This window comes from Rhipicephalus microplus, chromosome 9 (assembly GCF_043290135.1).
Source record: "Rhipicephalus microplus isolate Deutch F79 chromosome 9, USDA_Rmic, whole genome shotgun sequence".
NCBI classification, from domain to species: domain Eukaryota; kingdom Metazoa; phylum Arthropoda; class Arachnida; order Ixodida; family Ixodidae; genus Rhipicephalus; species Rhipicephalus microplus.
The window spans coordinates 5,130,001-5,154,642 of NC_134708.1; the positions used below are offsets into that span (position 1 = coordinate 5,130,001).

At 47.5% G+C, this 24,642-nt stretch overlaps 1 protein-coding gene across 12 annotated transcripts in view; it reads right to left on the reverse strand.

The window, feature by feature from the left end:
* The window catches only part of shot (dystonin-like protein short stop), a 710,700-nt gene that overhangs the window by 614,755 nt on the left and 71,303 nt on the right, over positions 1-24,642 (reverse strand). The window lies entirely within an intron of this gene.

Consider the following 24,642-nt stretch of genomic DNA (forward strand, 5'->3'; position numbering starts at 1 on the left):
TCGCTTTTTTTTTTACTTTCCCCTTCATGCAATTCTTCATCGACTTTTTTTTACCTTGTCTATTTCTTTCGCTTTTCTTGTCCTTTCGATCGGTCACAACATGCGTCGTTGAAGAGGTTCTACGTGGAAGCGGTCCAGGAGGACAGATGCCTTCGAACTCGCAATTGACTTAATGCACGGCTCTCCATGTAGCGACAGAGGGCGCCACACTTTCGCAAACAGCAAATCGCGCCGGCTGACACGGGTGTGAACGAAAATATTGTGTTCTAATAGGTTAACGCTGGTTGGGCTAACACTGCACACAGCGCGCAAGGATGCAGGAAAACAGGGCAAGCCAGACACAGCCCCACAAACACATCGTCGTCTTCATTCCTTCTGTGTGATTTCGGCGCGCGTGCTGGAGGTGCCCTTCTATACCCGTGACAATATCATTTAACCTGGGAGTGGCAAGTTGCTTGTCCCATTTAAATAAAATGCAGAATTAGCTTTCTAAACAACAAATTCACTGAGTAACTGAGTACGCCTATACAGAAAGACAGGTTGCACACGACAAACTTCTCGATCCGTCTTGACGCTCGCTCGCATCGGTAAAGTGTTTGTCTTGGGAAACAACGAGATCGAATAAACGAGACCGTTGTTTTTTCTCTGCAGGAGCAGCATTCCGCGTTGAATGAGTATGATTCGACCATGAGAACAAGTTGAAACGACGGAAATCCACGGGGCAACTTCTGAAATTGTGTCTCAGAGGAAAAGCGCGACTCGTTCGAGTTTCGACTTTGACGAAAGCAGCTGCCAGGCAAATGTACTTTCATTCCCCGCGAAGATATATTCTAAAGAAAAGAAGAAAAAAAAAATTAGGCTCTTAAAAAAACTGATACGCTAAATTAAAAGAACAAGCAGAACACGGAATAGAAGCAGCGCTCTATCCGAATTATGTCCTTCAATGTAGCCCTAATGAGACCATTGGATAGAACAGAATAAATTAACTAATTCATTAACAGACTCACAGGGTCCCTCATGCAACTGTCTATAAGGCAGACTACTCGAAGGAGACCGCAATATACGGTGTGGCTATTTAACCGAGCACTTCATGTCGACGTTCGAGGCTCACAAATTGTTGTTAGCATTCGATAATTGCTATTTGATTAACTAAAACTTCCGATCAACTTCCACCAGTTAATCTCCTACTCCCGTGAGTTGCACTATCACAACACAAATAACCTTCAACAACAAACTCAATGGGGAGTTTTCAAACACGGGCCCCAAAGCCTTTGTGTGCTCGCTTTAATTGGGTCAAGCAGCAGCTAGGAGTGTTCGAATAAGGTCTGCGGCGCTTTGGACATATCCCTCGTTCTATAGGTCACTCAAGTCTTAGCCGAGGGCCGTCGCTTCAATGGGTGCAGTCGTGTGTTTGACGCAAATCTTTCGGGGCACGCTTTAGGGCTCCCGCTGAATTTCAGAAATAGCGTGCCCAACGTAAAACCCAAATGCTGTTTGGGTCTCGCTCAATCGCAGTTAGCTCGACGCTATAGTTCTCAGGGGCCCAAAAACGCCTGGAGCCCCTATTCGAAAAATTCCCAATACTAACCTAATTTGCTTCGATTATAATTTCCTATTGCACACATTTCGCTTTCAATAGACATGACGCGATCATTCGCGCTTTCCTTTTCTGATGCCGGCTTTTCGTTCAAGGCCGCGCCCCGCATGAGACACGCAGTGCTTTCGCCTCAATAAAACCCGAGTGCACGACAAGTCCGTTGCAAGTACGCGTAGAAACGTGTAGGCGGAGTAAGGCGACGTCGTGCCACCAGTTTCTTCGCAACGGGTTGAAAGCGGGCAACGGGGAGCGCAAACATTGCGAAGCCAGGGGCAAGCAGCCGGCGACCCAAGTTCCTATTTTTTTTTTCTCTCTCTTTCTCTTCGGTACGAAGGGTGTATGTACAGAGACATTGCGTTTACACTCCTTTACTCTTCTCTAGCTCACAACATAAGAGTTTCCTATAAATACAGAGGGAGCTCCGGCGCTATAGTGTCTACGGTAGCTGCAACGCAAGGCGCTTCAGCGAGCATATGAAGGATGGGTAGTGCGCATATGGGCCTAACCTTCGTACTTTATGTCCGCTTGGCTTCGCCTGCCTCGAAGCTGCTTTGCCACGAAACAGCAATCACCAATGGTTTATCCCTTACGCTTGACCACCGTAATCATTTAGACTCGCCAATTCGAATCAGGTCACCGCCGAGTTGAAGACAGTTTGTTCTTTTGTTCGAAACAAAACCGAAACACTGCAACATACAAAGCCCCAACTGCGCTCGAAGCCCGCAAGCACGAAAAGTAGGTAAATCCATTTACTGCCCACCACGCCCACGGTCGCTGAACTATCGCAGCGCCAGAGGCCCCTCTATAGTTAACTTTAGTGAACTAAAGGAAGGCGCCACGAGTACAGTGGAGCTGTTTCTATACAGTAACGACAGCGCGCTCCGCGTGAGGGCGTCGCGAGCCAACCTTTTTATTTATTTTTATTTATTTATTAATACTGTCAATTCTCGCTTCAGGGTCATAACAGGGAGGGAGTACAATAGTAAGTACAAACAGAAAACCGAGACAACTGGAACTCAAATAGCAAGGCACACAAGAAACCAATACTGGCAGTAGTTCAATTCAACCATGACCAAAATAAGCATCAATTTCTCTGTCAAAAGATTGCACATCGGTACTATTAACAACATGATGGGGTAAACGAGTAACCTTCATAGAGTTACTGCATATGCTACCTTTAGGTAGCAGAGTTGCGCATACCTTTTCCTTCGCCGCTCTCACCGCTATTCGGCGAGCGCTGTCACGTGGTGCAAAGTGACGTCAAATGTTCAATTTCACGCGGCGAAGCCAACTTTACGTGCACGATGGCGCGGCGACCACACGTTCTCTGCCCGCGCCGACTTCAGTCCCATCGTGACTGCCTTTAGGAGCTTTTAGCGTGTACGAATACTTCTTTACGTTAACGTGTTACCATATGAAATCTACGCATGTTCGGGTCTTTACAGAACGTAAGCCTTTGATTGATTTGTGGGGTTTAACGTCCCAAAACCACCATTTGATTATGAGAGACGCCGTAGTGGAAGGTTGTGGAAATAACGTAAACCTTTACGTAGCGTAAACCAACCACCGGATATGCTTTACGTTTGCGGCGCTATTTCGCTAATATCCTTTGTTCGTAGGAACTCGCGATATCCGCACTGCGTAGACTCCAGACATGCAGTCAAAATAAGCAAAAGTGCGAGCACCAATAGCGATTACACTGTTTCAGCCGAATTACCAAAGCTAGAGTGACCAGAACATCGAAGTCGCAAATTTGTTAGCCCTTAAGAGACTGGATAGGTGGCGCCATCTAGCAGGGTCCAAATAAACCAAGCAATCTCAAAATTGTTATTTCAGAAACACTGTGCATCGTACGTTTGGTGTGAAAACCGTGCAGCGGCGTTATTTCGAATGAGTTACCTTTTCAATCATTTTCACCTAACTTAATTAATTTAGGATCACGTCCCAGGATCACCACATCATAACGAGAGACGCCGTAGTGGAGGGCTCCAAAAATTACGACCATCTGAGGTTTTTAACGAGCACCTAAATCTAAGCACACGGGTCTCAAGCATTTTAGCAACCTATAGCCATACACCGCCTCACTTCGACAGTGCAATCTTGCTCAACGCGCACGAATACGTCTGCGGCACGCTCCCCCGCCGCCGCATCGCGCCGTATTTTGCTCCTGCGCGCGCGACGAGTGGCTTCACTGCACAAGACAGATGCTTGGGGTAGTTGGTGATTGGGAATCAACATATTTGCACAGAGCAAGACTGCGAGTAGTTGAATTTCACTCGCGCCTCGATTGTAGCCACCAATCAGTTAGCCTTCTCCTGGTTATTTCTACCCGTTTAAAATCTATTTTGCCTTCATGCACTGTCCTTAAACCCCAATGCTATGAAAAATTCGGCGTCATTATCTTCGACTATAGGGTAGAGCCCTTTACAGAAAGAACATTATCAAATGTTAAGCCGTTTCCTCCTTCACACGCACTACATACCGTGTCTGTGCCGTCGTATTTTGCTCGGTACGTCTTGGTCCGCAATATACCCATTCTAGCCTCGAAGAGCAGAAAACTACCCCGAAAATTATCGTAGATCTTTTCCCTTGCGATTTCCTGCTTGAAGTTCGGTAGGTCTCCAGTTGGCGAGTTTGCTCAGAGCGCCCCCACGAGATTGCAGCGATAGGTTGAAACGGCCCCTCATGCGAGGTCGAGGAGTTCGCGGAGAAGCGAATTTCTAGAACAGTGATTGAGAAGGCGACGCGAATAGGGTTCTTTTCTTGAAGACGAAGTTAAAGTGTCCTACATTTTACAGTAAGGTTCAGTAGCGCAATTTTTCACATGGGCAACAGGGATATGAAGGACACGACACTCGCTATCTTATCCCTCTTGTCCACGTAAAATATTGCGCTACTGAACCTTACTTTAAAATAATCAATTACCAACTAGCCCTGTTATCAACCTCATTTAAGCGTCCTACAGTTGTTTTTTTATTGCGATATCAATTATATGGACACTCTCAGCTGGATTTCGCCACTGGCGTCGACGTTGGCATCGCCGTCACTCACTGTATCTATATACATTTAAACGCAAAACTAATCTAGAAAAAGACTCCAGCGGCGAATCCAACACGGTACCTGGTCATGAGCGCGAGGCGTTAGCCACTGAGCCACGAAGAAGCACCTCCTTCAACATTCAAACGGCGCGCTATTTATATCTACTACCTACCGGTGGTGACGGGCATCTCGGGGTGGGGGGGGGACTATCGTATTTTCAGCATTACCAGCAAGATAGCGCAATGAGTGCGTGTCGCCACATCATCACGACGCGGCGGCGCGGGCTACCATCTCCCACGTGTACTTTGCGCCGCGAAGAGGAGGAAGGCGGACGCTCACTCGCGCGCCCTTATCTCGTGTGGGGGTGGATCGTACGTCTTGGCTGGCTTTTGGCTATCATTGAAACGATTATGCTGTAGTTGCCGGGCGCAAAAAGGTCACTGCAATCGGTGCACAGCGCACTTTTCAGACAGAACAAAGCAGCAACTGAGACGCTTATTCGCGTTCATCTGTACCCGTGAGCCCGTTTTGTGCGCCATATGTGCGTGAGAAACACGGGGCACGTTTAGATCTGCTTGCCATTCTGAGCGTGACCTTCCAATTTGTTTCTATAGCGTTCATTGCTTCGCCTCTGCATCAAAGTTGTGACACGTGTGTGTGTGTGTGTGTGTGTGTGTGTGTGTGTGTGTGTGTGTGTGTGTGTGTGTGTGCGTGTGTGCGCGCGTGTGTGTGTGTGTGTGTGTGTGTGTGTGTGTAAAGACTGAAAACAAGGCGCGGACTCCCCCCTACCTAACCCACCCACTTTAAAATGAGACTTGCTGGAATTTCCACGTCTTTAGTTTAGGACAGAACTATACTTTGAATTAAAAAATAAACAGATAAAATATACACAAGGGATGCTTCAGTTGCCTATGCACAGATAAAACCACTGCAACGACAACTCCCCCCCCCCCCCCATTCCAAACACACCACATATATGCCACTCAGTAGTAATAACTACTACAATCGCGAGAGTTAATACAGGGCCGCCCTGAATGGGACGGAAGTTTGCTTCGCATTTTTATGCTTCAATACAACAGACGACTAGCTCGGCTTTTCGTAACAAAAATGCACATTAAACATTACTTGAAAGAACACAATATTATTTCGTCATACATAAAGCAGCAGATCTCTTTGCTTAATGGATGTGCGAGTGAGAACACTTAGCTTCGTCTGCTTCATACTAAATGGTTTTCGTATGCAGGCGGCATAGTTTAAAGGGACTGTCTACCGTCCTTCGTTGCTCTCCTGTTTTGTGTCGCAATAAGAAGCGTACCTTCTGAAGTGTCTAACCTTGCAGCGGTTTCTTTTTTTTTTTCTGTCCGCCTTATGTCTCCGTCCATCAGTGGGATGAAGGCCCACAACACTGGTCGGTGCCGGTGAAAGTCGAAAACTGAATCCAGGTGTGGTTTTTTGCAGGCTCCATCAAGGCAATTGATTTGATGATTTGTGGGGATTAACGTTTTAAAACCACCATATGATTATGAGAGACGCCGTAGTGGAGGGCTCCGGAAATTTCGACCACCTGGGGTTCTTTAATGTGCACCCAATTCTGAGTACACGGGTGTACAGCATTTCCACCTCCATAGGAAATGCAGCCGCCACAGGGCTTCATCAAGTTTGGTTATTAATAAAACAAACATCTTAGTGGTCGTTTTAGGCACACACTTTTTTGTTGTAGTCATTAGCGGCGGCGGACGCTGTGGTCGTGTTTCTCCGCCGTTTGCAGGCAGGCAAGCGAACACACTGCTGGCAGCGCCATAGGGCGCCTATTTGAGCACGTGAAGGAAAAAAAAAAGAAATCGTCTCTGGCGCAACTTAAAGCTGCCTCAAGTTCATAAAATGGAATTTCAAGTTAAACGTGTTTGTTTTTAAGCGGAATAGGTTTACCTACGAGCATTTCATGTCCTACCAATAGATATTCAAGATTGACCACATTCGCCATAGGGTGACGCTAGCGGTCACTTTTTATCGACTGTTCAACACCAAGTAACAATTATACTTCCTTGTTTTTGACCCGAAAGCATGCTCGTTGACACCGATGCGATGAACGATCTTTTCATTTGCGCCACAATCAGAAATATTTTTGCGAGCGGTAGACAGTCCCTTTCAAATCGCGAGTGTCCGAGCGTGACCAAAATGACAAGCGTCTTAGCTGGCGCAACTTATGCTCGCAGAGGTTCGTGATTTACATAATTGAGGCGGTGAGATTACACACGGCGGGTAGACACGTGAATGCAAACCGAAAAACGAAGTAGTGCGAGATATCGACGAGACGTGTCGCTGAGTATGCTATATACGAGGCGCATATATATACGGACGCACCACACCGGCAAGACACCCAATGCGCACACACTGCATGTGATCCTTCCGCCAGTGCACAGTACCTACAGATAATCCTCGCTAAAAATACGAGAGATAAGCTTCCCCCCGAAAAGCCCGCCAGTACACGTATGCGATGAAAAAAATCAAGAAAATTCCAAGTCACGTATCCTGCCGCTTGCTGAGGAAGTCAAGATGCACCATATTCGCGGCGGGGTGAGAACGTCACCATAACTTTCTGTGCCTCTTCCACCCCAACTTGGAACTCTGTACTGTTTTATTATAATCTGTCCATTTATGATTCGCGATATTTCTAACATTCCACCCCCATAATCCCTCCCAGTTCATTTCCCTGCCTTAAACTGGTGTCACACGGGCACTTTTGACCGCGATAATTCCCGATCGGGATCAAGATTACCCCAATCTGCGCAACAAAGCCAGGCTCCCAGATCCCGATTGGACTGACGATTGCGCCAATCGCGATCCAGATTAGCTCGTATAGCAACTATGATTGTTGATCGCGATCGAACAATCCGATCGGGCTTCACTTTGATCGAGATCAAAACTGCCCGTGCCACAGCGGTATTATATTGTGAGCAGTAACGCATGCGCAAATGACAATAGGCAGTTTAGAATGAAAAAAGCTGTTATATGGCGTTTGTCGCCAATGCGCATGCGCCAGACGCTATCATCATACCATTGAGTTTCCTAATAATAACTAGAGGGGACTCTGGCACTCTTATCGTTCAGCGACCATGGGAATGATAGGTAGCATATAGATTTGCCTAGTCTTCGTACCTGCGGGCGGCGAATCGTATACTTGCGGCTTCGTTTTTTTTTTTTTTTTTTTTTGCTGGTTTCGGTACCGTCGTGAAGCAAAGAACGAACCGTTTTGAACTTCATGACTAGAATCAAAATGGTAAGCCTAAACAAATAAGGTAGTGAAGCGCAACCGCTGCACATTTGCTGATTTTTTATTCGTGAAAAAACAGCTCCAAGCCACACGAACACAGACGGAGCCAGAAACAGACCAGAAGCACGAAGATCTTTTGGGACGTTAAACCCCATATATCAATCAATCAGAAGTACGAAGATTAGACAAATACGTGTACTACCCATCATTCCCATGCTCGCTGAAGCACCGTGCGTTGCAGCTCCCATAGACACTAGCGCCAGAGTTTTCTCTGTAGTGTATATTTAGGAAACTTTATGCCTCATACCTTTGTTAAATGACGAAAATAGCGTATCGTACCAAACTAATGCAATCTATGCGTATGCCCCGTTTTAAAACAGCCCGACAACAATTCATGTGGTCCCGAAGTACGCTGTCGTTTCAGAATACGTCATAGTAGCCGTAGTACTACGAAATAATCCTAAACACTTGTGTATTTTTTAATGTGCATGCTCCTGTAGATATAAGTACACGGGTGTTTCATGTGCACTTCTACGCCTGCGGAATGGGGCCGCTGCAGAGAATCGAACCCGAGCGCTTAACAGCTTAATACTACGCCATTGAGGGCATAGGTCGGCAAAAAGCATTTGAGCTCAGGCAGGCTCACTAAGAAATACATTTTGCTACTATAGGTTTTACTCGGACTCAAGAGACTCACCCAGACTCAAAGTCGGACTTAAACTCACCCAGCCCGACTCACATTTGAGTTTGAGTGAGCCTGAGCGAGTCGACTGGTGAGTGAGTTTGCCGACCTACATACTGTTGAGAGAAGGTGCCAAATGGTACCATACGGTTGAATTACAAGTATTCAGTCGTACCTATGAACTGTCATGACACGGCGTTTCGAACGCAGCAGACAGAATCAACAGGGTTCCTTCTACACGCGTCGCCTGCAAGGCGGAAGAGCAGAATGAAAAAAAAAAGCTTCTTTCTTCAGCACATACGTCGTTTCCGTGTGCCATTGTCTGACGAGAACCATTAATTCACAAACGCGCCCGTACACAAGCGACTCCTTATACGCGTCCACAACTCGCGCTCTCACCGCGTGAGATGCGTGCAGCGCTGCAAAAGCCCGAGACTTCAGCAGCCTATTGAAAAGAAAGCCGTGAAAGAACGCGCGAGACACGCACAGATTGAGCGAAACGGCGAATTCCAGCGGGACGAAAAGAGTGCATCGCTTTCGTCATTTCGGCTTCCTTTGACTGAACACTGCTGTATTTCTCTCTCTCTCTCTCTCTCTCTCTCTCTCTCTCTCTCTCTCTCTGTGGGGGGGGGGGGTGCAATTGTTTCATCCAACTGAAATTTCTGCATCAGCTATTGGAACGATATTTTGACGGAGGCACACAGGATGACATCGGTAGACAAGACTTTCAGCGCCCCAAGGTTGCCGCACGTTCTCAGTTTCAAAACATGCGCCGTTCTATGGTCGATCGGAAATTCACGACCAAACCACGACTCGGACCTATGGTCGTCCGTCCAAGCGGAAATAAATCAACACGAGGCCAGGTGGAGGCGCTGAACAGCCCACACATACCCTTACAACCAACCTAACGGCTCGGCGATTTGAGGGAGAAATTGGCCGTATTTTTAACGAATATCAACCACCGATAACGCGGCAATACGGAGCACTACACTAATGTGGGCGCGTGCTGTCAGTTCAACTCAAAGCATGCAAGTGCAATACTCACACACAGAGCAGCTGCTCCCTGTCAAATTGGCGACAGCGCATTCTCGTAATGTGCACACTAGAGCTTCGCTATCGGCGCGCGACAATACGACCGACGAACACGTCACAGCTGACACTTGTCCCGTTTATTCTGTGGCAGTTGTTTTTGTTCCCCGGCACTGCAATTCGCACAGTTTCGTGGATGAACGAAAACGCAATTTGAATACATGTCGCCGCCAGAGATTCAACACCAACAGCAACAAGACAATAATAATAATAATAATAATAATAATAATAATAATAATAATAATAATAATAATAATAATAATAATAACTGTCGGCATTTTACGGCCCCAAACCACGATATGATTATGAGAAACACCGTAGTGAGGGGTTTCGGAAATTTTGTTTGCCTGGGGTTGTATAACGTGCACCTAAATCTAAGCATACGGGCCTCGAGCACTTTCGCCTTCGTTGAAAATGCGACCGGGATTCGATCGCGCGAGCTTTTAGTCAGCAGTAGTGCCCCCGAATCACTATACCACAGTGCCGGGGTGACAACGCCAGTGCGAGACATGTCGTCACCAGATATTTCTCTCCACAACCCCTGGAGGAGGTACACCACACTAGCCTTTTGTTTTAGGGGCGAAGCTCCTTCAGCCGCGGGTCGTGCGTCCCCCATGTATGTAGTAGTAGTAGTAGTAGTAGTAGTAGTAGTAGTAGTAGTAGTAGTAGTAGTAGTAGTAGTCATCACTCGTGTAGTCCTTGGAATGTCCGCTGGATGGCGGTACTAGTATATGAGGAATATATGATGAAAATAAATATGCGAGATGGCGGTACTTGGAATGTTCACTAGATGGAAGGGACGGACGGGCGGACGCACGGACGGACGGTCAGGCGGACGCGCGGACAGAAGCAAGAACGAACGCACGGACGGAAGCACGGACGGGCGGACGCACGGACGGATGCTTCACCTCACTCATCATCATTAACTCCGTGGATATGCTTAGATTTTTTTTTCTGAGTGCACCCGCTTAATCTGCAAAAAACCTGTTATTCCTTGTGACTGGACACTTTCTTCAACACAGTCGGAACAAAGGCATGCGCGCTACCTTTGCACGTGCCCATTCGACCAATAGGTGCACGCCAGAAATAAATTCTAGCTTAACGTATGCAGCCCCGCGTCCACCGCGGTGGTTACGATGCTCGGCTGCCGACCCGAAGGTCGCAGGTTTGATTCCGGTCGCATTTCGATGGAGGGGAAAAGGTACGGTGCGATGGCAATGCACGCTGAAGAACGCCGGACGGTCGCCATTTCCGGAGCGCGGCTTTGGGACTTTCAACCACAAATGTATGCAGTCTCGTGTTTTTCAATTCTGGCAGAAACTCGTGGGAATACTTGAACAAGGACTGTCGCTATGGAGCCAACGTTTCGACAAGTGGGCAGGAAAACTGCGTACCTTTACACGTTGTATAATTTGAAAAGCTATAATTCTCCCGCATGTCGGAGTGGCAAACACAGCTAGTGCTATATATATATATATATATATATATATATATATATATATATATATATATATATATATATATATATATATATATATATATATATATATATATATATATATATATATATATATATATGCGAACACATATAGACAAATATCTTTTTAAAAACATCAATGAAACTACCCGTTTAGTTATATTTCGGTGGATGTTTAAGAGCCCCAGGTGGTCAAAATTTGAGAATCTATTATAATTATTATTGAGGCTGCACAGAAACATAGCAAGGAACGAGACTGGAACGTCGACACTCGAGCATTCCAGGGAGCACAAGGCAGGAACTGCAGCTTTTCTTGCCGTCTCCCCCTTTTCCCCCGTTGTAGATTGATTCATTGGTTGGTTGATTGATCGATTGATCGATTGACTCATTGGTTCGTTGGTTGGTTCATTGCTTAAAACCGAGGGACAATAATAATGCTAAGCTGTCATAGACGGTTAGAAGTGAGCTGTTCGTAGTGCTACATAACAAAGTAAACTCGAACCGAGGTTGCAGCGAAAGATGGCCCAAGGACGCACCCAGGGTTTGAAACTCGGTACCGAATACTTTCAGATCTCGCCAAAAATGCGAAATACGATTGCCTTCACTTAGTTTGTCCATTGCCGTCACCGGGGCACGGCTGTAGTGGGTATACAAAAGACGAATTCACGACTGCTGATGCTAGCGGTGGCTTTACCACCACCACTAGCATGATCATCGTCGTTCAAATAAACGGTGCAGCTCGATTTCCTGTCATTTTCCTTATTTTCAATAAACCAGTGGTACTTAGACGTCGGATCTTTTTTTCACACTCACGTGGTTCATGTTTCATGTTTTAGACTTCAATTTTTCTTAGTTGCCAGTAGCAAAATTAAGAATGAATACGCCGACCCAATACGGAAAAACTTTGAAATGAAAGACGTTTCGGCTCCCATACCGGAGAGGTTGACTATGATCATTCCCGGCAAGACGAGTTATTGTGAAACCCTTGATTTCATTCTTAATAGCCGCTCTCCTTGATAATAATTCGGCCACATGGGAGGATAAAAAAATAAGTGAAATGAAATAAAAGAGAAACAGGTTGCCGCAGGAGAACCAGGGCGGAAATTCGGCCGCCAGTGCTCGCCTCGAACGTTCGGCGCATAAAAGCGCGCCCGTTCTAATCTGATGGAGGCCCGCGCATGCCAGAGGAGCGGCGAACGTCAAAACCCGTGTCCCACATGCAAATCCCTCTCGTCAGCGTGGGCGTACCATTAACGGAGTGCGCATGCGCGTGCGACGTATGGATGGCTTACACCGCGTACAAAGCACGCGAGGCCAAACTGCTACCGCGCTTGCTGTTGCGCCGACCTCGAAGCGGCCCGGTGCGCGCTCGTCGGCAAGCGCTCTTTCCCGGCGACACTGGGAAAACGGCACACATCCCGTGTACGACGTGTACGGAGCGGCGAGGTCACTTGCGGGGGACAACCAATGGACCGCCGATCATTCGCAGAGAGAAAGGGGTGCCGTCGTTCGATCGTCCCGAAAGCGATCTCCAACATTCATTCAGGGATCGGAAGAGAGAGACTGCTCAAGAGCAAGGTGACTGAAACAGTGTCATTATCATCATAATCACCACTCTCAAAAATAATAACTGGAGTTTACCGTCCCATGACCACCATATGATTATGAGAGGCGCCGTAGTGGAGGACTCCGGAAATCCACATTGGTTATGACATTGCCTTCTTTGTTCCTTAACGCACACATCCTATTTTTGCCTATGCAGAAGTTTTCAGCAGGACTGATAGTTGGGCTAGTTGGTGATACATTATGGGCAGTACCAGCGCACAAACTCGCGGGACGAAGGAAAGAGACACAAACAAGCGCTGACTCTCCACTTCACAGTTAACAGAGTCAGCGCTTGTTTGTGTCTCTTTTCTTCGTTTCGAGAGTTTCTGCGATGGTACTGCCCACAAGTTTTCCTTCGCATGTTTTAGGCTTCTGCCGCTTTTTGCAGCCTGCTCAATTATCTCCATGTTATACCTATGGTATAACCTATGTTATACTTATGGACATGGGCCGGGCATGTAGCGCGTAGACAGGATAACCGCTGGTCATTAAGGGTAACTAACTGGATTCCCAGAGAAGGGAAGCGGGTTAGGGGGAGACAGAAGGTGAGGTGGGCAGATGAGATTAAGAAGTTTGCGGGTATAAATTGGCTGCAGAAAGCACAGGACCGGGTTAACTGGCGGAACATGGGAGAGGCCTTTGTCCTGCAGTGGACGTAGTCAGGCTGATGATGATGATGATGATACCTATGGTGATGTCGCCTACCATGCGCCTACTGATTAACTTCGAAAGCTCCACTATCTTTCTGTATTATTGGTTGCATTTGAGGCTTTCATGGTTTGTCGTCACTTTTTCAAGTCGTGATGCATAGGTGTGTACATTGTAAACCAGTTCCCACCGTTAAGGGTGATTTGCGTGTCTATAAGTAACCCCCTTTCTAGCTTCCTTATGAAAGGGGGTTACTCATATAGACGCAAATCGCCCTTAAGGGTGCAAACTGGTTTACAGTGTACACACCTATGCATCACGACTTGGATAAGCTCGATTCGGCACACGGAAGCCGGTCAGTATGCGAGGCGAGCGTTTGTCGATCGGCACCGCCGAAAGCGAAGCGGCGCAGACACAACACCGACGATAACAACAACAACGCGCCATGTATCGTCTCGCTCGCCGGCCGAAGGGCGCCGAATCGAATGGGGCCTCGGTTCACACGGTGCGCAGCTTGCTTCCGGGAGAACAAGGCGTCCTTTCCTCCTTTATGGGATATACGCTTCCTCTGTCATACAGTTTCCATTGAAGGCATAGATAGAGGCGATTTAAGTGTAACGTAATTGCGATTTGGGCGACGTGGATGTTGCTTAGCTTCGGCACAAGTCACACGAACAACGTTGAGAAGGTCATCGCTTGTCATGCATGTTCTTTTTCGTCCTCACCTTCTGTGCGCCGATGTATGTTTAAATGAAGCAATTCGAACCAAAGATATTTTTTAAACCACGTTGTGTGGCGGTAAAGCTCTAACATTTTTAGTGCCTTAGAACCCAGCCTCTTGCAAAAGCACGAATTCGTGTTCCTTCTACTCTAATAATAATAATAATAATAATAATAATAATAATAATAATAATAATATATTGAAGGGGTTTAAAACGTCCCAAAACCACACTACGGGAGACGCTGCATTGAAGGGCTCCGGAAATTTCGACCATCTGGTAATGGTGCACTGGCATCGCACCACACATATGGGCCTCCGTCGAAATGCAACCGCCGCAGCCGGCGTTCAAATCCGCGAACTTTGGGTAAGCAGACGAGCACCGCCATGGCGGGTCACAGAGTCATTCCAAAATTTACTCGACGTGCTACAGACCTCACCTAACGATACACGCTACGATTCGCTGCACTCTGTTACGTGCGCGTGTACTCGGTAGCACCACGCTCTATACGCAGCGCTGTTCCGCGGAGAGAGCCGGGGACTGCTGCAGCACGCAGAGCGCGACCCCGGAGGCCAAGGCGCGTATACGCGGGCGATTTTTCATTGAGAAATGCGCGCAACCCTTCGAGCTTCCCGAAAGAAACAAGTGCACCTCTCCGATCGAAGTCGAGGAGGAGATAACATTGTCCTGTCAGCGGCGTGACGCGCGCCGAGCAGCTGTTGGTAATTTGAGACGGTCTCACAATGGTGTTTACAGTGAGATCGATAGTGCTCAGGCATGCGCCCCGCCGCGGTGGTCTAGTGGCTAAGGTACTCGGCTGCTGACCCGCAGGGCGCGGGTTCGAATCCCGGCTGCGGCGGCTGCATTTCCGATGTAGGCGGAAATGTTGTAGGCCCGTGTGCTCAGATTTGGGTGCACGTTAAAGAACCCCAGGTGGTCTAAATTTCCGGAGCCCTCCACTACGGCGTCTCTCATAATCATATAGAGGTTTTGGGACGTTAAACCCCACATGTCAATCAAGTGCTCAGGCATGCCGCGCAAGCTATTACAAAGCCTCGATGACACAGCTAGCTACACGATTGTGCTCGGTCGCCGTTCTGCAAGGCGCGCACGGGCGCGGCTGGAGTTTGGACCCGCGTCCCAGTTTTTTCCCCCGACATGCGCTCAGCGCCCGCATAGCGAAACCGTTTCGTCATCGACCTATCCACAGCCGATTGCGGGGTATAGCGGATGTACGTGGGTGCTGGGAAGCTGAAGCAGGCACTCTAAATAAACGGCGATAAGAAGCAATGAATGCGAAAACAAGCAGTAGGGCGGCCGATATTTTCTGATAGATATCAACAGGAAGCAGAACAGATAAGCGCTGGCTAATCAGGGCGTCAAATTGGATAGCGATATACGGGAAGCGCGGCCGAAATAATATAACTGTTGCGGTTTGACATTCCAAATCCACGACCTGATTATGACAGCTAAACGCCGTAGTGGTGCGCTACGCAAATTTCGACAACCAGGGGTCCTTTCAAGGGACACTAAAGAGGAACAATGGCATGGCTTGGTTTAGGTTGAGAAAATGCACACTGAGTAATCTAATGCCCTGTGTGAAAATCAAAGTACATAATTAGCGGAGAAAGTCAAGATTGAAGTATCATTCCTAAATACCCCGCAAACATCCCCGCGCGTGACGTAAGAAATTTCAACATGTGCTTTCGCTTTTTTCTCATGGCGTTGGCTCCATGAAATTTTCCGAAACTTTGTATCTAGGGCGCCAACAGATTACAATGTACTTCATTTTTATCGATTAAAAACTGCGTAGAAGCCCGTAGATTCCTTCAAAGTTTCTCACGTCTGCATGGTGCGGTATTCTCAAGACGCGCATTTTTTTTTTTTTACCCCCGTCATCTCGCGTCGTGTTGCGGTGAAAGTAATGTTTCCGGGATCGTGAAATTGTACTTAAGGAGAAAAATTGTTATCCTCTTTAACGCGCACCGAAATGAAAGCACACGGGCGTGGGGCATTTTCGCCTGCACCGAAAATGCGTTCGCCGCGTCCGGGACTGAATCCCGCGTGGCGCGACGAAAATAAGAAATTTGGGGGCATAATAAGCATGGTATCAGCTCGCGCAATGCAGAGTAGACTGATAATTATTAGCAAAGGCGTATTGCACTGAACACATATACGGCTATTGGTGATCCAATTTTCAATAGATGCGCGAGTGGTCCACGAGGTATAAAATAACAAAAACACTATGCTATAGCAATCCGAGCTTACTGCTGCTGGATAATTAGTAAAGTAGTAAGCTGTACGATTACGAACGCACCAACCATGTCAACACTAGAAGCAAACGTGCCACATGTATCGCAACGGCACGGCTTGTTTTAAAACATTTGAACCCGAGTACATAGAGCTTCGTTAAATCGAATTTTGCTCTATATCAAACTATTTTCGATCACGACAATGCTGTGAGGTCAATGCATAGGAAGGTCTAGGCCTACATCGAGTGAAAACAGCAGGAACCCTTGAATATCGAATATTGAGCTGCGCAAAACACCCCGGAAATTCGGCATTGTCTAAAAAATACTTCGGACAATTTTTACACAAACGCTTCCGAGTTCGCGAGCGTTCGTATTTGAAACAACGCGAACAGGTCACGTAAACAAGTTGTGCAGTTTCCGACCCGTTTGCACGGTTTAGAACATATTGGAATCGACAACATAATACAGGAGTGCATAGGTGCATTTTCTCTTTCATTCTCGACGAGTGATAACGCTCGTTTCGCGCGACAAAAGCGCAATTAGCGCGTACAGCTGCACTAACAACCAACCAAGCGACGTTCTATACAGTGACGTTCACATCGCGCCCCCAGGGGCCGCTCGCGGTGCGTATCGGCTCTTTATATTTATCGGCGACGCGCATCGAAGCTTGGCGCCATCGAATACGGGATGCGAGTAGCTGCCATAAATCATTAACCCGTTCAGCGCCCGCCCAGCAATTTCGCGCCGCGAAGGCTCCGAACGCGTTTCTCGGAACGGCTCCTTCAAGACCCGGGCGCGCGCTAAACGCAACGATTCCGCTTTGCTATAGCGGCAACGGCGAGAAATGGCGTAATGACACGCCGACGGGCGTGCACTTTAACTCGCCGCCTATCTCGCCACTCGAGTAGTTAGGAGTGTCCGCTTTCTTGCGCCTGAAGGTTGATACCGAGGAGCAAGAACAGCCACACCTGCACACGCAGTACTCAGTTCAGTTCTTGTCGTATCGACGTATTTCGACTCGAACGCGTAGATCAGAGCTAGCATCTAGAGAGGCCAGATTAGTCGCGACATGACGCGGTTATCTCGAGCAATTGTGCACGCCGATTGCAGTACTAACATATTTGATGCGTTTCAATCTGCGATCACTGTACGTGTACCTGATTAGGCCTCATGCCCGTCAGCGCTATCAATATATTAAAAACAATGTTTTTGTACAGCCGGTTAGAACCTAAGAATAGAATTATCAACTCCGTCCACAGCCGTGGCCGCCCCACTATGATAAATTTTAATAATGATAATAATAACAATAATAATAATAATAATAATAATAATAATAATAATAATAATATCTGCAGTTTAGTGTCCTAAAACCACGACATATATGATTATGAGAGACGCCGTAGTGAAGGCCTCCAGATGTGACCCGAAAAAGTTTGCACATTAAACTCGTTGGGCGTGCGAGGAAAACTCTGCGTTCTTAATCACTCATTTCATGCTGGCTCTCATACTAGAGTACCTAGTACTCTAAATCATTAACCCGTTTTTCCTGAACACTCAGTGCATCGTACTCCAAATCGTGAAACATTTGTTCTGAACACATCACTGAACGGTGATCCTTTATCAGGCCCCTAGTAAAATGGCCGCCGCAGCCACCATCTCGCCATAAGCACGGCTTCACTCCTGGGCAATAATTTCCACTCCGGAATTATTATTTTTTTTTACCTCTTTGGGTGAGTCACTGCATGGAGAACGGCGCAACTTACACATCCGCTGTCAGTACCGGGTGAAGGTCGACCCTATCGGGTGAAGCACGACGAGCTGGAATGGCAGATAAACGCTGCACTTCTGCGAGCATGCATGCACAACGATGAAACTGCGAGGCGCACACGTGCAACGAGCGTCGTCGGCTATTGATTCATACTTGCTCTACTTCGTCCTTCGCAGGGTGCATATCCTTCGAAAGTTCGTCGACGAGAGACATCGGCTCGACCCGTATACACTGGCGAAGCGTAATGTGCGCTAAAGGCTCAACTCGTCGTAACGCCATCGATCTCCGAAGCATTGTGCGCGACATTCGGCGTAGAACGTACGCTTTAATAGTCGTCACGGGGGCACTATAATAATGACATCGAGTATACACACAGACGGCTACAACCAACAGGAATAAATACGAGCCTTACCCACAGAATCCACGGATATAAATAACCACATTTGCTCGTTTCCGCTGCGTCATGCACTTTATGCGCGTGATTCCAACATTTGGTGTATACGTGCTCTACCACGGTATGAACCATGCCGTGAACCCGTGTCGTTATCTTCTAGTGGGAAGTATAGCGAAAATCAGTTCACAGTTGTAACGGCGTCCACATGACAGGCACCGTTTTGAATATCAACTGAGATTCAACATGCGGTGGCCGAAGTTGATATTGCCACATTCCTTACCTAAGTTTTGTTATCGCCTTGTTACACTGCCAGTAATTCTCTGCGCAAACCGTGCCTGCAGTGTCCGAGAACCTTCGGGACCACAGTAGATCACTCTGGTAAAATTTCGCGCATCGAAGCGTAACCTTTGGCTAGGCAGCGACCACGTCAGCACCTCTAAAATTACCAGGACATGCAACTTTCCGACTTAAAACCACCGGCATTGACAGGTGCCTGTATGGGTAGCCTGATATGCCGTATTCCTAATGTTATGGGGATATTTATATATACGTCCATATATGAGATTTTCGTAAAAGACGGCAAATCACGGCATCGCATGACATGGCATGGGTAAAAGTGACATCGGTCAGTAGTAATAAAGGGACATTCAAGGGACATAACAAAGCTGAAATTTGTAGGTTGATATTAGAGGTTTACAGTATCTCTTTATAAATGCCCGCGGAAGCCTTTCTATCGAGAATATCACATCATACACTGCTCAATTTAACTTTGCCACTGGATATCTCAGAGCACACATATGCTATAAGAATTCTTCTAAGTATAGCTGCACACGAGTGCACCCAACTTATCAATACAAATGTTACCGCTAGCTACCGCCATTGAAAAGTTGACTATTAAACCTTCGTTAACTGGACCACTGAAAGCCAGAATTATCTCGTTTTGTGTCCCCCGGATGCATAAGTTATTTGCAAAGGTGGCTTTCATGTTATTTCCAGCACATAATTTAAAGAAAACCATAAAGCGTAACTTTGAGCGCACGGTATAAAATCCTCATATGCTAACATTAAAGGCGTCATTAAACGAAACCGGCATAATAGTAAAAATGTTGATTTTGTTTTCTTTACTCTCCACTCATTAACAGTAAATGCAAAAACAGCTACGAGGCAAACACAGGAGATTATTCCTACGTCACTCGCAAACAAACATTACTACGATAACAAGGCTCGACGCCGTGACGCTTGTCTCGTTAGGGCCGTTCCGTCTCGGCACATATCTGTGACGACTGACGCGCTCCTCCCCGCGCCACCGCTAATTCCTTCCCCGCTTAGGCCGCTCCATCAACCGTGGCAGCAGCAATGTGTCTCACTCCCGGGGGTATACCTACGCCAACGAGCAGGAATAAAGGAGAGCTGAAAGGAAGTGAAATATAATTAATTGATCGCGAGCTCACAGGCCACAAGAGAATGCAAATTATATGAGCACACAATGAACTTGAAGGCGCTTCACAACCCCGCCGCGGTGGTCTAGTGGCCAAGACACTGCGCTGCTGACCCGCAGGTCGCGGGATCGAATCCCGGCTGCGGCGGCTGCATTTCCGATGAAGGCGGAACTGCTGTAGAGGTCCGTGTGCTCAGATTTGGGTGCGCGTTAAAGAACCCCAAGTGGTCAAAATTTCCGAAGCCCTCCACTACAGCGTCTCTCATAATTACATGGTGGTTTCGGGACGTTAAACCCCACGTACTAATCAAGGCGCTTCACAATTAAGGACTTTCGTAACAGCACAAGAGCTACACGTTCTAAAGCAAGGGACCATATCGCCACGGGGATGAGAAGTTAAACCGAAGCGCGGGGGGAGAGAAGCTAACACAAGCCGTGTAAAGCGTGAGAAACGTCGAAACTGGTCGATCTTATTACAAGGGCTTAACGGGGCCTCCTCCTTGGTGCAGGCAAAGTGTAATCTAACCAGAGCGTGCCACAGACCATGCAAGAATGTCCAAACTCCAGCGCCAAAGACTCGCGTGCAAAGCTGGCTCCGTCAAAAGCGCGCGTTTTTCGTCGCTCGGCTCGCGCCACGTCGGGAGTCGGCCAATGAGTAACCGCACGCGACATGCAAACGGCTCGACATGCAAGCAACAGCGCTTGCTTTCTCTGTAACCGGTTGGGCGCTCGCCAGACGGGTGAAGGCGCTGCTTAATGATTGCCAGGGTGTTTCAAGTGGGAGAACCTCGATACGGTTACGAGGCCCACCGTTGTGGAGGCCTCAGGAAATTTAAACCATCTGGTGTGTGTGTGTGTGTTTTTTTTAACGTGCACTGGCATCACACACTACACGGAGCAGTCAACTATACTCGGCGACGATTATTCCACTCAGTCGCCGCAATATTTATTTGTTTATTTCTGAGAGCAACCGCGCTTTCGTCACCCAGTACGCCGGCGCCACGGCAGAAACATCTTCAAAGAGGAAACGAGGTCTCGGCGCCACATTCAACGAAGTGCGTTTGTCGAAGGACGCCTTCTGTGCGGTACGCGTAGCCGGCGCAGACCGCGAGGCAGACCCCTCGGCGCGCATAACTTAGTGGCGCCACACGCCTTGCACGGGCAAATCCGCCCGCGTGTCGCAACGAGCGCTGCATGCACGTCTCGATTGTGGGCCCTATCCTTGTTCTACTGCACCCGCGCATATTACAACCCGAGAGCCTCCGCCGAGTCGTAAGCACGCGGCCGCACCGGATAACACGGATAGAGTACGACATTCGCCCAAGGCGTGTAACGCGCGTTGGCGAAGAGGAAAGGCCGCCGCTCCCAGTTATGCATCGCAGCAATGCAGCGATAACAGTTATTGCGCACGACTGCGGCAGCGAACAAAAGCGGCGACTGAAAGAGAGGGTTCCTGGCCACATGGTGCAAGCTCAGATAAAGTAAAGGCAACTTCGAGCGCGCTCCGCCCATCAGAATTCAAGCGCGTGATAATTACTGCTGAGGACTCGCTTCACTTGCAATCTGAAGTGGTCATTAATTCGACGGTATTTCTTTTGCGATCGGCTGTATGCGACATGCGTAAAAGGGATCGACGCACCTTGCTATCACATTCGCTCGCGTCATCGATTATTCCGTCGACGAATACTAAATAATAATAATAATAATAATAATAATAATAATAATAATAATAATAATAATAATAATAATAATAATAATAATAATAGAACTCGAGGTTTCAGTGGCAGAACCCCAATATGATTATGAGAGACGCCATAGTGGGGATTCCGGATAATTTCGAGTATACCTAACGTTGGTCAACGTGCACCGACATCGGACGGCACACCACGGGCCTCCATATAAATGCGAGCGCCGCAGCCGGGATGGAACCAGCCTCATTGGTGTTCGGCAGTTGAGCACCTTGACCAATGTACACAGCGGCAGTTCAGTGGCGCTCTCGTACATACAAAAAGGAGAAAGAGCATAAACTTAGCCTAAATTTACCACCGCGAATCAGATCAGTCAAACCCGTACCACGAGCGATCGATTCATAGGAGGCGTCTTACATATGATACACTCGACTGGCCGTCTTCGAGCGCTTAGGCGAAGCGCGCCACGTTCCTTTGGTCGAAATCGAACGCTCGGCATACGCACGTTCACTTCATTCTTTCGGAATTCCACGCTCCAACCCAAAGCGCCCACAGGAGCTCACACTTTGACCTCGGAGCGCGACCCACACTTCCTCCCGTGACTCTCGCACATCGTTTCTTTGCAACAAAAGATGAAGTGACGTGGGCCCTCTTACATGACTGCACGTTCGGCGCACGTTCTCAGGCTCGGATCGAGAGCGGACTCCGTATTGTTGCAATCTCGGTGAGATCGCGGTGGCGCACAGCCGAATATGTATATACCAATAGTTCCGTATATGGTCCGGAGTTTGGCAATGTACCAGTTGTTCCGTAATGGTCCTGACATCAGCAATATACTAACGATTCCCGAATACGATCATCCCGACTAGAGATGCGAAGTGCGGAAAAGAAAACTGCAAAAAATTGCAGAAAAAAATGTTTTTTTTTTTTCGTTTTCTTTTCGGCGCAGCTGGAAAAATTGACCAATATTTCCGTGAGGTAAAACGTACAGAAATAAAGCTTAGGCAACAGTGAAACCAAAACTTCGCACTCGATACCAAAACACCAAACGACGGCTGACCACTCGCCATCGACATCACATTAAGTCAGCTCAAGCGTCAGATTAGCTTGAGTCTATAGTGTAGCTTCGTCGTTCCAGTGTTGTCATGTTGAGGGCAGTTTCTGATATTTTTGATACCCGTTATTCTTCAATTTTGACCTCCCCTCGTACACTTCTGCGACCTCTGGCGGACGGACGTCCGCTGATGAAACCGTGTGCAAGCAGATTCTGCAATGGTTGGGCCAATTGCCGACGTGTGGATGCACTTTACGGTCGAAGAGACCGTTGGCGGGGAAACGGGTAATCACTGTCTCTATAAGCACTGCAACAGCAGCTACGCTTTTCTGAGTGCGACATCTTAACATGATGAAGAAAGGTACCGATGAAGCCAGTGATACGGACTCTGAATAAGAGATTGAACTTCGTCTTTTTTCCACCTTATTGTTTCCATAGTCGAAGTCATGACGAAGTAGACATTTCTGGGATCGTTGTTCTAACTGTCATAATATTTCAAGAAACCAGCACCTATTCGAGAAGAGGTAAATGCTGAGTTCGTGGTGATGCTTCTGGCCTGTCTTCGATCTCTTAAATGCCACATTTGTTTGTGAAAAGAGATGAATAATTTCGTTTCTCTATTTAAATAATTAAAGTTATTGCTTTGACACTTAGCAATTAACTATTTTATATGGCAAGCAACAATAAAATTTGTTCTTCATTTTCCCCAAAAGTTCAGAAAAACAGAAAAACACAGGTTTTTCTAGTATCGAAACTCACGGAAATTTCGCATCTCTAGTCCTGACATCGGCAATGTACCAGTGGTTCAGTATAAGGTCCGAACTTCGGCAATCAACCGTATATAGTCCTGACAACGGCAATGTACCAATGGTGTCAGTATATGGTCCTGACATCGGCGATGTACCAATATATGGTCCTAACATCGTCACTGTACCAATAATACATACGAAATCCAGACTTCCGGAATCAATATTTCCGTAAATGGCCTGGGCTTTGGCAATGCACCAGTTGTTCTGTAATGGTCCTGACATCTCCGATGTAGCAACGGTTTCCGTATATGGTCCTGGAATCGATAATGTATCAATTATTCCGTATACGGTCCGGACTTCGGCAATTAATACTTCCGTAAATGGCCCAGACTTTGAAAATGTACAAATTTTTGCGCAATCGTCCTGACCTCGACAAAGTCCTGAGGGGCAATGTACATCGGCAATGTACCAATGGTGTTCGTAAATCTCCTGACATCGGAAGTGCACCAAAGTGTTCTGTATATATCGTCCTGGCATCCGCAATGTACCAATAATTTCCGCGTATGGTAGTGACTTCGGCAATGTACCAATAGTACCAATAGTTTCGTATATCATGTGGAATCAGGCAAAAATTGCAGATATTTCTTTATATGGTCCTGACATTGGCCATGTACCAATAGTTCCGTATGTCATCCGGAATTCGGCAAAAATTATTTTTCTCGGAGCGGTCACACTATTACGTTTGGAGGCAGGGACGAGGCAGCTTCGCTAGGACTGTATCGCGCAAGCGGCAGCAAAGGAGGCCTAACAAGGGAGGTTAACGGCGCCTATGCGTCTTTTCCAACAAGGAGCCACGGCACGCCATCATCAGGGTCACGGACATCGAAGCTTCATAGAACTGGCCGCAAACATTGTTCGAGGAAGTCGATTCGGCTCCCAATACACAGACGCGAAGCAGCCGACGAAGCACAGCGTTCTGGGCTCGCGAAGCTTATACACGGCGCCACGAACCGCGACGCGACCTTGATAACGTTACGTTGCCTAAACGCCGAGCGATGGCGACACCTGTGTTTCACTACGAAGAGGAAACGCATCCTCCCCGGTCCATTACTCACACGCACCGGCTGCGACGCGATCGAGCGACGCGAGCATGGTCAACAGCGCCGCGC